The following is a 16,478-nucleotide window of genomic DNA, read 5'->3' as shown; positions in this document are numbered from 1 at the left end:
GTAATTACATTTCCACTCTGAGAGTTGGGTGAGGCCATGTGACTTCCTTTGGTCAATACAGTGTAAACAAGAGTGACAGGTGGAAGCATTTAAAAGTCAGTGGGTGATTCTCCATGACCCCTCTTTCCTTGCCTTGACACCTGCTGGAGACACCTCCACATGGATCCCTGAGTGATCACTGCATAGAGCTACGGCCTCTCCACATGAAAATCACTAGACTAGGGAGTGAAGGAGTGGTATTCATTCTGGTTTTTTTCTTTTTTTTTTTGAGATGGAGTCTCGCTTTGTCGTCCTGGCTGGAGTGCAGTGGCACGATCTCGGCTCACTGCTACCTCCACCTCCTGGGTTCACGTGATTATTTCTGCCCCAGCCTCCGGAGTAGCTGGGACTACAGGTGAGTGCTATCATGCCTGGCTAGTTTTTACATTTTTAGTAGAGATGGGGTTTCATCGTATTGGCCAGACCGGTCTCGAACTCCTAACCTCAGAATCTACCTGCCTCGGCCTCCCAAAGTGCTGGGATTACAGGTGTGAGCCACCGCACCTGGCCAATTCTGTTTTATACAAAAAAGATTTTGGGGTTTGTTACCAGAGTATAACCTAGTTTATCCTGGCTTATGCATTGCCACCTTTCTTCCTCACTGTCCTTAAGCTCTTTAGGATTCTCCAAAGCACTTAAACTGACATATTTGTTTATGATCTGGGTATACCTCTTAGAGGACAGGAACTTTGTTTTTTTCACTGTTGTATCTCAGTATGTAGAAAAGTACCTGGAATATAGTAGGCACTCCATTAGTTATTTGATGATTTAATAAATGAACTCTGTAACAACATAGTATGATCGTTCTACATCAACATGCGTAAGGTCTGCCTTATTTGTTACTCAATTGTATGGATGTGTTGTAGCTTGTATGGATAGGTATAGATTACTATGATATTATTTTTATTTTTGTCTTTATATTAAAATATGCTATAGTAGAACATTTTAAACTATTTCCCCATAAGTGTGTGAAATTTTATCTTTAGAATAAATATCAAAAGTATTTAGAATCAAGGTATAAGTTAATTTTTATTTAAATTTTAATTTTCTTGTATATTGCCAAATTGCCATGAAAAGTGACTGAGGTAAACTAGAGAACATGACTGTGTAAGAGTATGAATAGATTCTATGACAGTGAATAGCCCAGAGGAAGAAATATTTGTTATGTTTAAAGTTTGTCAAGTGGACTTGACATTGAAGTTTGGACTAAACTGGAAAATCTGAGGAAAACATGTGTCTGTGCGTGTGTGTGTATAAAGGTGTTGATGCTATCCATCCATATGAATGTCCCTGACAATGTTGCCATTCTCTTCCTCATTAAAAATACATGTAGAATCTAATTTGGTTTGTGATTCTGATCAATGTTTGTCAAATGTTGCTCTGTCGAACATGATTTGCATGGATACCGATGAGGCCATGCGAAAAGGTTGTGCCGAGAAAGCTTGAGACTCTTAGTCATTCAGAAAGTAGGTTATTACCCTTGTTGCATAAAATTCACAAGGTATATTCTATATGTCCATTCCAGCTTAGATAGATTTAACTGTTTTACTCATTCTGAGAAATAAGAACACCCCAATAAGTAACTCAACAAACAGTAAATGATTTGCCTAAACTCACACAGGAAGTCACCAGTATACAAGAATAGAACCAAAAGTTACTGATTCCCTGTCCTTTGCTGATCTCACTAAATAATTTGTTAAAGCACTTCAAAGCCTTTCTTTCAAAGTCAACTGAAAACTTTTCATGAAAGTCCCAACATCTAAAATTCACCTTCTAAAGGAAGACTATATTTAAAAAGTGTTGCTAGAAAACAAATGTTGCAATTTTATGTTGCAGTGCTCCTCTTTGCAAGTGTCAGCCTCTTACCTGTGTTCCCATTCCTTCTGCTTCCTGCCATACCCTTGGGGCAAGGTGGGGAAGGAGCTGTCTAAAGGGAAAGACCTAGTAAGTCTGTCCTGGACACCATTCCATCTGCTATTCTGTCCCAGTGCCAGGAGGCACTGAAAAATTAGTCATGTAGTCAATGAGTGACTGAAATAAAAAAGACACATTTACAAATAATGCTGGGAGAAGAGGAGAATGGGGAGTGACGGCTCAATGGGTAGGAGATTTTCCTTTGGGGTAATGAAAATGCTCCAGAACTAGATGTTGGTGATGTTTTTACAAAATTGTGAATTTAATGCCTCCAAATCATATACTTTAGAATAAATGCAATGGTAAATTTTATGTTGTGTGTATGCTACCACAATAAAAAATTTAAAGAAAAAAATTTCAATTTAAAATTATTTGCTTCTTACCTCCTATCTGAGAAACAAAATGTTATCTGATAATAAGCATCTTTTTTGAGTGTTAGCTGTTACTTCAGGTAAATTTGCAAATGGAGATATTTTAAATCAAATGCACATGTTATTCCCACACAGAGGCTTTACAAATTCTTAGTTTATTATTTTAGCGTTGATTAGTTTTGCCCGTTCTAGAGCTTCATATAAATGAATTCATTCAACATGTACATTTCCGTATAAGGCTTCTTTCACTCAGCAGAATGCTTTTGAGATTGTCTTATTTAGTCATATTTTTTCAAGACTAAAATAAAGCTAACACCAGCAAGCCTTTAATGAAGTCCTCCCTGTGCTTACAAAAATGGCATTACTTAAATCTGTCGTCTCAGAAAAATACTAGCCATGAAATCCAGGCCTCATCTAGGGATAAATAAAGTTTTTCTTCAGGAGATCAAGCCCTAGGAGAACATGTATTTGGGAATTCTACATACATCATGACGATGGTGAAAGGTACAGCCCATGTTTGTTTTGCTCTGAGCCCTTGGAATTGCATACAGGCGTTTGTTCTGGAGTCAAAGTTGTAGTAGTCCCTCTGAAGTCAGTAAGAGCTCCTGCTTAGATCAGGCTTGTGAGGAATGGAGCAAAACCAAATACAGGCAAATTCCCAGCCTTTGCCCATTAAAGACAAAAACAAAAAAGCCAAAAAACAAAACAAAAAAAAACATGCATCTGGTTCTAATGATGGGTACCAAATCTTCTGTCTGGATATTTTATCTTTTCTTGCTTAAAGTGTGAAGTATCACATTCTTTAAAAGCGGCATGATACACTTAAAATACTGCGAGTCCCATTTTCTAGATAAAATTGCAATCACAAGGAGAGTTGACAAAGTTGAATTCTATTACTAAGCAGTTGTGTTTCAAGCTTCAATTCAAGTACTTCAAGTTTACTTTAAATGACCTGATGCAAATATATGATTTAGATCTTTAAGTAAGAACTACAGAAGCTCTGCCAGGCTCCATTATTTAGTCTTGAAAGTTCCATTATTTCCAGACATCCCAAAGTAAGAGTCTGCCAAGAAATGGGAGGAACAGAAGGTCCTATCAAAAGGTGTCCTGCCAGGGAGATGACAAGACGGATATAATTTCAACACCATCCTAATTTGCTTTGCTGACCAAAAAGAGAAGATTCCGGCTTTTTCCTTCAACAAGATCCTCCACAACAGAGAACTTTATTTTAAATCCTGTCAACTGAGTTCTCCTCCTACTCCCCATGTATGCCTGCATCTTCCAGGTACAAAACGTTAGTTAAATTTTGAAAATGCTTTCTATGGGTTTTGGGGTGACTGTGACAAAAAGGGTATTTGGGAAATAAAGCTTAATTTGTTTTTACCTTGATGGAACTCATTTATAAATGTATTTTTAAAATTAAATTATGCCATTAGAGAATTTTTTTTAAGTTTTAAAGTAATGTTGCGCTCTAGGCTGGATATCAAAGTAGTTTCTTAGAGAATGTGAGACATACCTGTTTTTGGAGATGTTTAAAGTGGGCTAGATTTTCATCTGTCTAGATGAAGGACAACACAGTTTATAGCGGGATGTGGAATTACATGACATTACAATTAATTACATTAAATTATTTGCAAATACATTATAAAAAATAAATAATGTACTTTTCCACCAAATAATAAATTGCAAAAATATTTTAAAACATATTTTCTGGAATAATGGCAATTAATTTACCAAATTGTTGAGTTGTATATCAATGTTTTAAAAGCATTTTCTTTAATTTCTTTTCTATAGTAGATAATAAACAATATATGAGGTGACTTACTGACCTCAGTTAAATTTAGAGAAAGGTTAATTTTAATTAAATCAATATTATAACTTTATATTTTTACTAGAAATTTACCACTTATTTTACAGCTTACTTTTTTAATCAATGCTTTTTCCTCTGAATTTTTTTTTTTTTTAAGATAGTCTCCCTCCCTTTTAGAGTCTGGTCGGTTATTTTGCAGAATGTCTCTGTGCTGCATTTACCTGATGCTTTCTCAGTATGAGACTAAAGTTATACCCTTTTGCAAAAACATCACAGAAGTGATATTTTGCCCTTTTCAGACATCATGAGGTACATAATGTAAATTGGTCTTATTACTGATGATTTTTAACTTTAATCATTTGGATAACGTCTCTCAGGTTTATCCACACTAAAATTATAATTTTTCCCTTCATAATTAATAATTATCTTGTAAAGAGATACTTTGAGACTATGCAGATATGCTATCTCATTGTATTTCTATTTGCTAATTTCAACCTCTATCAATGATTTTTGCCTGCAACAGTCATTAACATTGTGTTTTTCAAATGCTGTTTTTTATTTCCATTATTCTTTTTACATGTATAAATTGGACTTCTATTGTAAGGAAAAATTGTCTTTTCTTCATTTATTATTTATTTTTAGTTGATACTAAATGTTTACTAACATCTTTTTCAACTTCAAGGGATTAATATATTTTTCTAATTTTTTTTTTTTTTTTTTTGAGATGGAGTCTCGCTCTGTCACCCAGCCTGGAGTGAATTCAATCAACATGTACATTTTCGTTCATGTTGCACAATATATATTTTCTGCACAATATATATTTTTGCACAATGTATATTTTTTTCACTTTCTACTTAATGTACCTTTGTGTTATGGACTGAATTGTGCCCTTCTCTCAAATTCATATGTTGAAATTCTAATCCTCCAAGGTGACTGTAATTGGAGAAATGACCTGTAAGGAGATAATTAAGGTCAAATTAATCTATAAAGGTGAGAACCTAATTCTAATCCTGTTTTTTCAGTGGTATAAGAAGAGGAAGAGACACCAAAGACCTTACTCTTTTCTTTTGTGCAAAGAGGACTGGCCAAGTGGGGACACAGCCAAGAAAGCAGCCTGCAAGCCATTAAGGGAGACTTCACTGGAAAACAACACTGGCACCTTCATCTTGGACTTCCAGACTCTGCAAAGGTGAGAAAATAAATTTCAGTTGTTAAAGCCACCCTTTCTATGGTATTTTGTTATGGCTGCTCAAGCAGACTAATATATTATATTTAAATATTTAAAGTATATTTCCTATAGATAGCATGTAGTTGGGTCTTGCTTCTTTGGAAAAATATAATCTTAAAATCTCCGTCTATGATTGTTTAGATTATTTATATTTAATATTAGTATTAATATTGTTGGGTTTATCTACTATTAGATTGTTTTCCATTTGCCTGTCATCTTTGTTTTTGCCATTTTTCCAAGTGTTATTTTTTACCACCTTTTAGTATTCTATCTAATCTCTTCTCTTGGCTTATTTACTCTTTGATATGGTTTCACTGTGTCCCCATCCAAATCTCACCTTGAATTCCTAACGTATTGTGGGAAGGACTACGTGGGAGGTAATTGCATCCTGGGGCAAGTGTTTCTTAAGTTTCATGAGATCTGATTTTAAAAGGAGAATTTCTCGCACAAACTTCCTTCTCTTGTCTGCTGCCATTTAAGACTTGTGTTTTACCTTGCACCATGATTGTGAGGCCTCCCCAGCCATGTGGAATTGTAAGTCCATTAAACCTCTCTCTTTTGTAAATTGCCCAGTCTCAGGTTGTCTTTATCAATGGTGTGAAAGTGGACTAATACACTCTTCCTCTTTTGTTTTATTTATTTTTTAGTGGTGGCTCTAGGATTTGCTTTATGCATTTTTGTCCTTTTCACAGCCTGTCTTCAAATTCAATTATATCACTTCATTTATAATGTAATTACCATGGTATGCTGTATTTTCCTTTGCCCTTCCCGTCATTGATGCTGATTTTGTTGTACATCTTCCTTCTACATATGTTACAAATATCAATATATTGCTACTTTTTTGTTTTTCAAATAAATATGAAAATTAAAAAGATAAGAAAATATTTTTATATTTACTAATAAGCTTATAATTTTCAGTGCTTTCTATTCATGTTGTAGATCCAAGTTTTCATCTGATGTTGATTTCCTGCAGCTGGAAGAACTTCCTGTAGCTTTTCTTTCATTACAAATTCTCTCTGCTTTTGTTTGTCAGAAATGTTTTCATGTTGCTGTCATGTAAGAAAGATGTTTTCATTGGATATAAATTCTAGTTTGACTTTTTTTTTTCTTTCTCTGTTACAGAGATGTCATTTTTTTATGTGTGCTGGCTTGTTTTTCTTCAGATGAGAAATTACTGATTAATCTTTACATTGTTCTACTTTGTGTAATGGATTTTTTTTCTCTGATACACTGTTTTTTGTCAATTCGATTATGATGTTCACTTGTGTGTTTTCCTGTTTTGTTTATCCAGGTTTTCTTTCACGGAGCTTTTTGAATCTCTGATTTTGTAGATGTTATTGATTTTGGAAAATTTAGCTATTTTTTTATAATGTATTTTCTGTCTCTTTTCTTCTTGGACTCATATTTTATGATAAACTGCTTTATATTTTCCCACAGGCCAGAGCCTCTTAGTTTCTTTTTAATTTTTGGTTTTTGTTTTGATTTTCTACCTTTTTGTTCTCTATGCTTTGGTTTGTATTATTTCCATGGTCATTGACTTATATTCATTGGTCTTTTCTTTGCCATGTTCAGTCTGCTGCTAAAACCATCAAGTGAAGTTTTTGTTTCAGATATTGTATTTTTCCTTTCTACTAGTTCCATTTAATTCTTTTAAAAATCCTCTGTTTTATTTCTCATTATGTTCATATTTTCCTTTAGATCTTTGAATATATTTGTAGGAATTGTTTAATTCTTGTCTGATAATGTTGTCATTTTTGGTCTTTCCCTACTTGTTGAATTTTCAGTTGATTTTGTGTCATATTTTTCTGCTTCTTCACATAATGTTCAAAGCATTCACTACCGAATAAAACATTATTTGATTTATGTGATTTTTTATTGGGTAGTGAACGTGTTTAATTTTTGTTGTTGATGCTAGATTTAATTGTTTACAGTATTTTGGTTTAATGTTTTATAATTTGTTTTCCCAGTCCGTTAAATTACAAGTGAATTGACTTAGTATTTTTGGTGCTTGGTTTATGTTTTAGTTAAAGTAGATCTAGAATAGTCCTTATACTAGAACTAGTTTAATCTTCTTACTAAAATGAGAAGTGTCTATTGAATGTCCTCAATGTTCACATGAGAGTTTTTATCATTACTGGTTGGAAATTGAATATTTTTCTAAATTACCTATGATCTCTAGAAATTTTAAACTACATTTTACCTGTGCACAGCTTAGATTGTAGCACAGATTCACAGGAATGCTGATTTCTAGAACTAATTATCTGTATATCTCCCATTCCCGATTGTCTGCCATACAAATCCCACTCCTTTCGGCCACCTCAAAGTATAATGTATATCTTCTTGACTTAGTGAGCCTATGTGTTCTATTTATGGACTCTCCTTCCTGTCCAGAAAGTTTCTTCTGGCCAAAACTACGGCAATTGTAGGCCTCATCTTCTGGGTTCTTCTCAGGGACCCAGGCCTGCTCTATGTATTGTTCAATATTTGAAACTCTTGTCTTATGGATCTTAGGTTGTGAATTCATATTTGGCTGATTTTAATTTCTGTTTATTTTCCTGTAAGATAAGAGTGCAACAAACCTGAGATCAATTTATCTCCATTTTAAGATCCCTGGCCTAATACAGAAATCTCAAATTCTGCACCTTCATTGTGCACCCACCTCATGATTATTCCTATTTTGGCAGAGCTTATTTAGTCTTTCATCCTCAGATAACTCTTTTAAGTATGTTTATTGCCAACCATTTTGAACTCAGCTTTATTTTTTTATAGGTGGTGTATGTGGCTGGCCCTAGAAGATTTACTTTTTTTCCAAGAAAATGCAGTGTTACAATAAAAAGCATTTTTATGAAGGATCTAGTTGTGTATAACAGGAAGAGCTTTCAAATTATTTTATTCATTATGTTGCTGAGCTTGAAATTCTTCTGAATTTTGACTATTAAGTCAATTTGTAGATATTTTAATGTTATATTTGGATTTATGTTTGTGTTTTTTAAATCATGTAGTTAGTTAATTTCATGTTTCTCCCAATTTCCTGTCTCTTACTGTGTTAATTTTATGTTTCTTTTTTGTTTCCACTAAGAGTTTGGGCATCCTGATGGTTAATTTTATACATCAACTTGCCAGAGCTGTACTGCCTAGATATTTAGTCAAACATTATTCCAGATACTTTGGTAAACATGCTTTTCTTTTTAGATGAGAATAGCATTTAAATCTGTGGATTTTAAGTAAAGTAGATTATCCTCCATCATAAGGGGTGGGCTTCATATAATCAGTTGAGGGCCGTAATAGAACAAAAGCTGACCTTTCCAGAACAAGAGGGAATTCAGCTAGCAGACTGCATTTAGACTTCAGTTGCAACTTGTCCTCGAGCTTCCAGCATGCTGATCTATCCCATCATATTCGGACTCTTCAAGTCTCTACAATCACATGAGCCAGTTCCTTAAAATAACTCTCTCTCTCTCTTTCTTTGCACACACACGCATGCACACACGTGTACACACACGTGCGCATACACACACGTGCGCATACACACACGCGCATACACGCACACACACACACACACACTGTCTTGATTTTGTTTCTCTGGCAAATCCTGATCAATGCAGGGATGTATATTTAAATGATATTATTGTAATGGCTACATGCACATTTTTAACCTGCAGTCACAACTCAACAGTATCTACATGTCTACAGTTCATCACTATCTCTACTGTTTCCCCAGTCCTTAACTCTCTTAGGCAGTTTAGGCTGGTGTAATAAATATGCCACAGACTGAGTGGCTTAAACAACACACAATTATTTCTAACAGTCGTGGAGGTTGGGAAGTTAAGCATCAAGGTGCAGGCAGATCTGGTGTTGAGGGAGAGCCCTCTTCATGGTTTGTAGACAAGCCATCTCCTCACTGTATCCTCACAAAGCAGAGAGGAAGCATGTGCTCCTGTGTTTCTTCTTTTAAGGGCACTATTCCTATTCATGAGGGCTGCATATTCATGACTTTCGAATTACCAATGCCCAATCTCCAACTGTCATCACACTGGGAATTAAGCTCCAATATACTAACTTTGGGAGAATACATTCAGACCATAAGCACTACCCACAATTGGCCATTAACTCCCAATACCCTTCCTATTTTACCTGCTATTGCTGTCTTGCACTTTAGTTTACCTTTTTAATCAACTAAAATTACTTATCATTGTCTTTATATCTTCGTTTTCTGACATATATACAATTTTTTATACTAATTACCTCTTTAATTCCATTTATTTCTCAAGATTTAATTATCTTTATTCTAAAGTTAAGCCTTTACTATTTTTCAGCAATGGTTCATGAGTAAAACATTTTATCTTTATTGGGATATGCCTTTTGTTTACTTAAATTGTAATGATGATCCAAATGGATGTAAAATTTTTATGAATAGTTCACAATTATCTTAATTTGTTGAATATATTGTTACTCTAGTGAATTAAATTTTCAGTCTGTAGAGATATTCCCTAGTTGTTTTTAAGTTTTTTTCTTTTATTTTAGTTTTCTGTAGTTTCATTAAGGTGTGTGTAATTGTAGGATTGCTTTTACTTAACATCATTAAGACTTCCTTGTTTTTCTTGATGCTGATGATTTTATACTTTTGTGGTAACTGTACAGTCTTGACCTTAAAATCTTCTATTTTAGGGCCTTATTCATTGTCTCTTTATTCTTTTTATTTTGGGTATTCCAGCTCTTCTCGTGTTATTCTTTATGCATTTTAACATCCTTTTCAAATTGTTATGTCTTCTCACTCCTTGTTGCATCTACATAATTTCCTCAGTTTTATGTTCTAATTTGTGAATCCCTTTTTGCTGGGTATAATCTATTTAATATAGCCATGTATTTTGCATTTTAATATTTATTTCCTGCATTTCAAGTTCTATCCTGTATATTTTTTCAAGCTTGCATATTGTACTTCCACAGTTTTTTTCACCAGTGTTTTAAATAAATATGTCTCCTTTTCAAATTGTTCTGTAATTCCAAACACTTAATTCTGCTAACTTTCACTATTGTTGGATATATCTTATGTATTTTGCAATTTTTGACTATGAACTCTTGAGTGGCATTATGTATATGAAACAAAGAGAGAGACAGTGGGGGAAGAGGAGAAATGTCATGTGTTCTGACTGAACTAGAAATATTTTTTAGTTTTATTTGTTTGTTTTCTGTGCCCCTGCCAGAAGCCTCAGGCTATTACTGGCCTGTCATAAAGGCCTTTCTTAAAATTTAAGCACATGGTTCCCATCTTATAGGAAGATTGTAACTAAAAGCCAGAACCATGTGAGTAAAAAATAAAATGTGTTTTTAAGTTTTCTGGAGAAATATATTTTTTTCTACTGAGAGCACAGGCAAAGGCAGACTCTGTTTTTATTTTCCTTGGAGTTAATAGAGTTTTATTTTCTAGTTCAACCTCTAGGGTCTTGATTTTGACAGTGTGTGCATGTATGTGTGTGTGTCAGTTACATGTCTCCAACTTTCAATTCTAACACTTCAACACATGTGGCCCCAGTACCTTGTCACTTGTATTCAAATGGACATTAAAGCTCTAATGTTACTAGCATTGATAAGTTCCCAGAGTGGCTTAATGCTTACCACTCTGATTTTTAATTAATTTTTTCCTTTAATCACGTCACTCATTCACATGTGAACTTATCTACTCTGTTAAGTACTATTAAATATGCGTTTAAAACATTATTTGCTGTATTTTATGTAACAATTCTGGATACTTACAGTGGAAAGGATTTTGAGATATCCAGACTATCATATTTACATTTCAGACAGATCACTTTGAGCCACTTAATTGCGTAGTTATCATAGACAGATGGATCTGTGTAGCAGCTAGTACCACTGGTAAACTGTGCCTCTTAGTGAGTCCAAGTGATGTGGGAAACTTGCTCTTTGAATTCATTCTGCTTCCAGCACAGATAACCAAGAATTTAATCCTTACTTTTTTCTTTCCTTCCAAGTAATTTAGAGTTTTTAGTAAGTTACATGGAGAAAAAGGTCTTCCAGTTTCTTCCCAGTTTCACATCAACTTTATTCTTGGTCAGCAGTAAGTGACTTTTTTTAAGTAAACTTTTATTTTAGAATAATTGTAGACTTACAAAAAATGCAAAAGAAGAGTTCTTGTACAAGTCTTTTCTAGTTTTCCCCATTGTTGACATCTTGTACTACTATATTACATTTGCCACAACAAGAGCCTAATATTGGTATACCACTATTAAGTAAGCGTCATACTTCATGTGTTTTGCTTTGTTTCAACCAGTTTTTCTATTAATATCTTCTATTTGTTCCAGGATACATTACAGGATATCATATTACATGTAATAGTTATATTAATGCAGGATTGTTTTGCTCCTTAGCTCAGCTAAAATCCGGCTTCTTGTCTCACAACCAGGAAGAATTAGGCACTTAGACACATTGAAAGGTGAGGAGAGCAGAATTTATTAAAAGAAAGTTCTCAGCCAAAAAAAGGGGGTTTCTGCCAACTGGCTCCCACCTCACGGATTGAATACCAGGCCACCACACACGAGCTGAAGAGGCCCAGCTCCTCTCCTACAAAAGATGTGAATTCCTGGTTGCTCCACCCCATTCTCCCAGTTGAGCATGTGAGCCCTTAGTCTGAGCCACTCCACATTGACTTATTTCCCTTACTGTGCATGTGTTAAGGGATGGAATTTTTCACCATGGGCATGTTTAGGCAAGACCTTGCGCAGGTTCCCTTATCTGCCTCCTGCATCTATCAGTATCTCCCCAGTGTCCACTGGTCTGTGAATTTTTAAATTCTTTCCTTGTTTTATTGTGAGCTTGATAGTCTTGAGGAATATTGGTTGGGTATCCTATAGAATATCCCCAAATCTGGGTTTTCTGATGTTTCTCGTGATTATACTGGAATTATGGGTTTTAAAAAAGATAATACTTATTGTTACACCATATCAGTGTACATCATTGATGTTATTAGCTGTAGGTGACAATTTTTAATGAATTTTGCACGTTCGAATAGTTTTTGATTTGCTGAAAAATTATAAAGGAAGTACCTAAAGTTTCTATATAGTTTACACACAGTTTTGCCTATAGTAAAACCCTTACATATATTAGTATGCTACATTTCTCACAGTTAATTAACCAATATTGACATTATTATCCATTATCAATTAAGGTACATATGTTGCTCAGATTTTGTTAGTTTTCCTTTAATATCCTTTTTTTGTCATAGAATCCTATCTAGGACACCCCATTACATTTGGCTGTGGTGTATTCTTAGGCTTCCCTTGTCTTTGACAATTTATCAGACTTCACTAGTTTTTAATGACAGTTTTAAAGAGTACTGATGATATGATTTGACTGTGTCCCCACCCAGATCTCATCTTGAATTGTAGCTCTAATAATCCCAGTGTGTGGTGAGCGGGACCCAGTGGGAGGTAATTGAATCATGGGGCAGGTTTTTCCCATGCTGTTCTTGTGATAGTGAGTAAGTCTCATGAGATCTCATGGTTTTATAAAGGACAGTTCCCTGCACATGCTCTCTTGCCTGCCACCTTGTAAGATGTGACTTTGCTCCTTTTTTGCCTTCTGCCATGATTGTGAGGACTCCCCAGCCATATGGAACTTTGAATCAATTAAACTTCTTTCCTTTATAAATTACCCAGCCTTGGGTATGTCTTTATTAGTAGTGTGAGAATGGACTAATATAACTGGTAAGATATATTGTTAGAATGATCCTCACAATTGGAATTTGTCTGCTGTTTTTCTCATGATTAAACTGGGTATATGGGTTTTTAAGAGGAAGGGCACAAAAATAAATTACCACTTTTGTCAGGGGTACATATGATCCATATGTTAATTACAATCTTGATTACCTAGCAGAGGTAGGGTTTGTCAGATTTACCATTAAGTTACTCTTTTTCCTCCTTGCCACATTCTGTTGAGTGGTAGGAAGTCACTATATGTAGACTATATTTACAGAGTGGGGAGTGACTCTTCACCTCCTTGAGGGCATGGGATCTCACTTATTATTATTATTATTATTATTATTATTATTATTATTATTATTAAGATGGTGTCTTGCTCTGTTGCCCAGGCTAGAGTGCAGTGGCATGATCTTAGCTCACTGCAAACTCTCTCCCCCAGGTTCAAGCGATTCTTCTGCCTCAGCCTCCTGAGTAGGTGAAATTACAGGCGGACACAACCACGCCTGGCTAATTTTTGTACTTTTAGTAGAGACAGGGTTTCACCATGTTGGTCAGGCTGATCTTGAACACCTGACCTCGTGATCCACCCATCTAGGCCTCCCAAAGTGCTGGGATTACAGGCGTGAGTCACGGCACCCAGTGATCTTACTAATTATTTGGCATTCTTCTGCATGGGAAATTGGCTGTTGTCCCTCATATGTTTATTTATTCGATTATTTATTGATATCAGTACAGACACAAGAATATTTTTCTTATACTTTTGGATATGTGGTAATTTATTAGTACTTTATCTTGATGAGTGAATTGGCTCAGTTTGGCCATTGGAAATCTATTATTTGACTCCTGCGTTCTTTTCTTCCCTCCTTTTCTTTATAATGGTAAAATACATGTAATATACAATTTACCATCTTAACCATTTTGAAGTTTATAATCATTAGTATTAAATACATGAATAATGTTTTGCAACCATCGCTGTCATCCATCTCTGTAACATTTTCATCTTGTAAAACTGAAACTTTGTACCTATTAAACAGTAACTTCCTATGCCTTCTTCCCCTCAGTCCCTGACAACCACAATTTTACTTTCTTGCTCTATGATTTTGACTGTTCTGAATACCTCATATAAGTGAGATTATACGGTACTTTTCTGTTTATGATTAGCTTATTTCATTTAGCATAGTATCCTCAAGGTTCATCCATGCTGTAGCAATAGCATATGTTAGAATTTTCTTCCTTTTTTAAGACTGAAAAATATTCCATTGTACATTTACCGTATTGTGATTATTCATTCATCTGTCCGCTGAACTATTTCACACTCCCACCGACAGTACACAAGGGTTCCAGTTTCTCTCTCCTTTCAAACACTTGTTGTTTTCTGTTTTTTGATAGTAGCCATCCTAGTGGATATGATGTGGTATTTCATTGTAGTTTTGGTTTGCATTTACCAAATGGCTGGTGATAACTGAACCTTTTTACATGTGTTTCTTGGTTATTTGTATATCTTCTTGAAGAAATGTGTATACAAATCCTTCACCCATTTTTGAATCAGGGTGTTTTGGTATTTATGTTGTTGAATTTTAAGAGTTCTCTTTATAGTGATTTCTTTTTATCCATGGAGAGCGTGTTCCTAGAATTCCAGTGGATGACAGAAACCAGAGATAGTACTGGACCTTATATATACTATGTTTTTCCTTTTCATATGTATCTGTGGTACAGTTTAATTTAGAAATTAGGCATAGAAGAAATTAACAACAATAACTAACAATAAAATAGAACAATAATTACAATATGCTAGCGTTTCTACTTTTGCAATTTGTTGCTATTGTTAAGTAAAATAGGAGTTTCCTGAATACAAGCACTTCATATTGTGACAGTTGATCTGGTAACTGAGTGATGGCTAATAAGTGACTAACAGTAGGGTAACACATAGAGGGTGGATGTGCTGGCCAAAGGAATGATTGACATCCCAGGTAGGATGGAACAGAATGGCATGAAATTTTATCACACCACTCAGAATGACATGTAATTTAAAACTTAGAAATTGTTTATTTCTGGAATTTCCCATGTAATATTTTTCAACTGTGGTTGACAGTGGGTAACTAAAACTGCTTAATTTAAGCCACAGATAAGGGGCGACTACTGTATATTCTGGATATTAATCCCTTACCAAATATATGATTGACAAATATTTTCTCCCATTCTGTGGGTTGCATTTTTACTCTTTTGATGTTGTCTTTTGGTGAATAATTTGCAAAGTTTCATAAAGTCCAAGTTGTCTTTTTTTAATTGTTGTTGTCTATGCCTTTGTTGCTGTATCCTAGCAATCATTGCAAATCCAGTGTTGTGAAGCTTCTGGCCTATGTTTTCTTCTAAGAGTTTTATAGGTTTACATCTTACATTTTTGTATTTAATCCATTTTGAATTTTTTTTTTTTTTTTTTTGAGACGGAGTCTGGCTCTGTTGCCCAGGCTGGAGTGCAGTGGCCGGATCTCAGCTCACTGCAAGCTCCGCCTCCTGGGTTCATGCCATTCTCCTGCCTCAGCCTCCTGAGTAGCTGGGACTACAGGCGCCCGCCACCTCACCCGGCTAGTTTTTTGTATTTTTTTTAGTACAGACAGGGTTTCACCGTGTTAGCCAGGATGGTCTCAATCTCCTGACCTAGTGATCCGCCCATCTCAGCCTCCCAAAGTGCTGGGATTACAGGCGTGAGCCACCGCGCCCGGCTTGAATTTTTTTTTAATGTATGGTGTCAGTTAAGGGCCAAACTTCATTATTTTCTATGTATCTACAAAATAATTTGCTTGGTTTTTGCCTGGGATTATGTTAAATCTATAGATAAAATTGGGAACAAAATTGTTATCTTAACAATATTTATTTTTCTAATGTATGAGCATGGCATATTCACAATATGAAGTGAACATATACATATAACATTATAAACATATAGATATTGTAAATAATTTGTATTTTACCTATGTATTTCATTTTGGCAGTATTATTATAAATAGCATTTTAAAAATTCAAATTTCAATTTTTATTGCTTGTGTATAGGAAGACAATTGACTGTGTATATTTATCTCCTGCTTTGACTGTTCTATACTTTTTCAGAGCAAAGAGTTTTGTTGACTTTTTTAAGTTAAATAACCATGTTATCTATAAATAAAGGCAATTTTATTTTTCCTTTCCAATGCATATATACATTAGTTCCTTTTCTAAGTCTCATTGTACAGCTAGAATTTTTGCTATGATGTTGGATAAGAGAGGTAAGAAAGGAAATTCCGACTTTGCTCCTGATCATAGAGAAAAAGTGAACAGTTTCATTATCATTAAACATGGTGTTAGCATTACAGTTTTTATAGATATTCTTTATCGAGTTAAGGAAATGCGTCTTTATTCCTAGT

General features: G+C 34.6%; 1 long non-coding RNA gene across 3 annotated transcripts in view; it reads left to right on the top strand.

The window, feature by feature from the left end:
• The first annotated feature begins 332 nt into the window (after positions 1-332).
• Positions 333-16,478, top strand: part of LOC111551104 — a 126,173-nt gene continuing 110,027 nt past the window's right edge. For 2 of the 3 annotated variants that reach the window (XR_002734270.1, XR_002734269.2), the window contains exons 1-2: positions 3,207-3,609; positions 5,157-5,323. This is a non-coding gene — a long non-coding RNA (uncharacterized LOC111551104). Of the gene's footprint in view, positions 395-3,206; positions 3,610-5,156; positions 5,324-16,478 lie in introns of those variants that run through there. The other variant, XR_002734271.2, reaches the window with a different exon arrangement.

This window comes from Piliocolobus tephrosceles, chromosome 7 (assembly GCF_002776525.5).
Source record: "Piliocolobus tephrosceles isolate RC106 chromosome 7, ASM277652v3, whole genome shotgun sequence".
NCBI lineage: Eukaryota > Metazoa > Chordata > Mammalia > Primates > Cercopithecidae > Piliocolobus > Piliocolobus tephrosceles.
The sequence above is the reverse complement of the archived record's forward strand: the minus strand, read 5'-3'. Positions and strand labels throughout refer to the sequence as shown.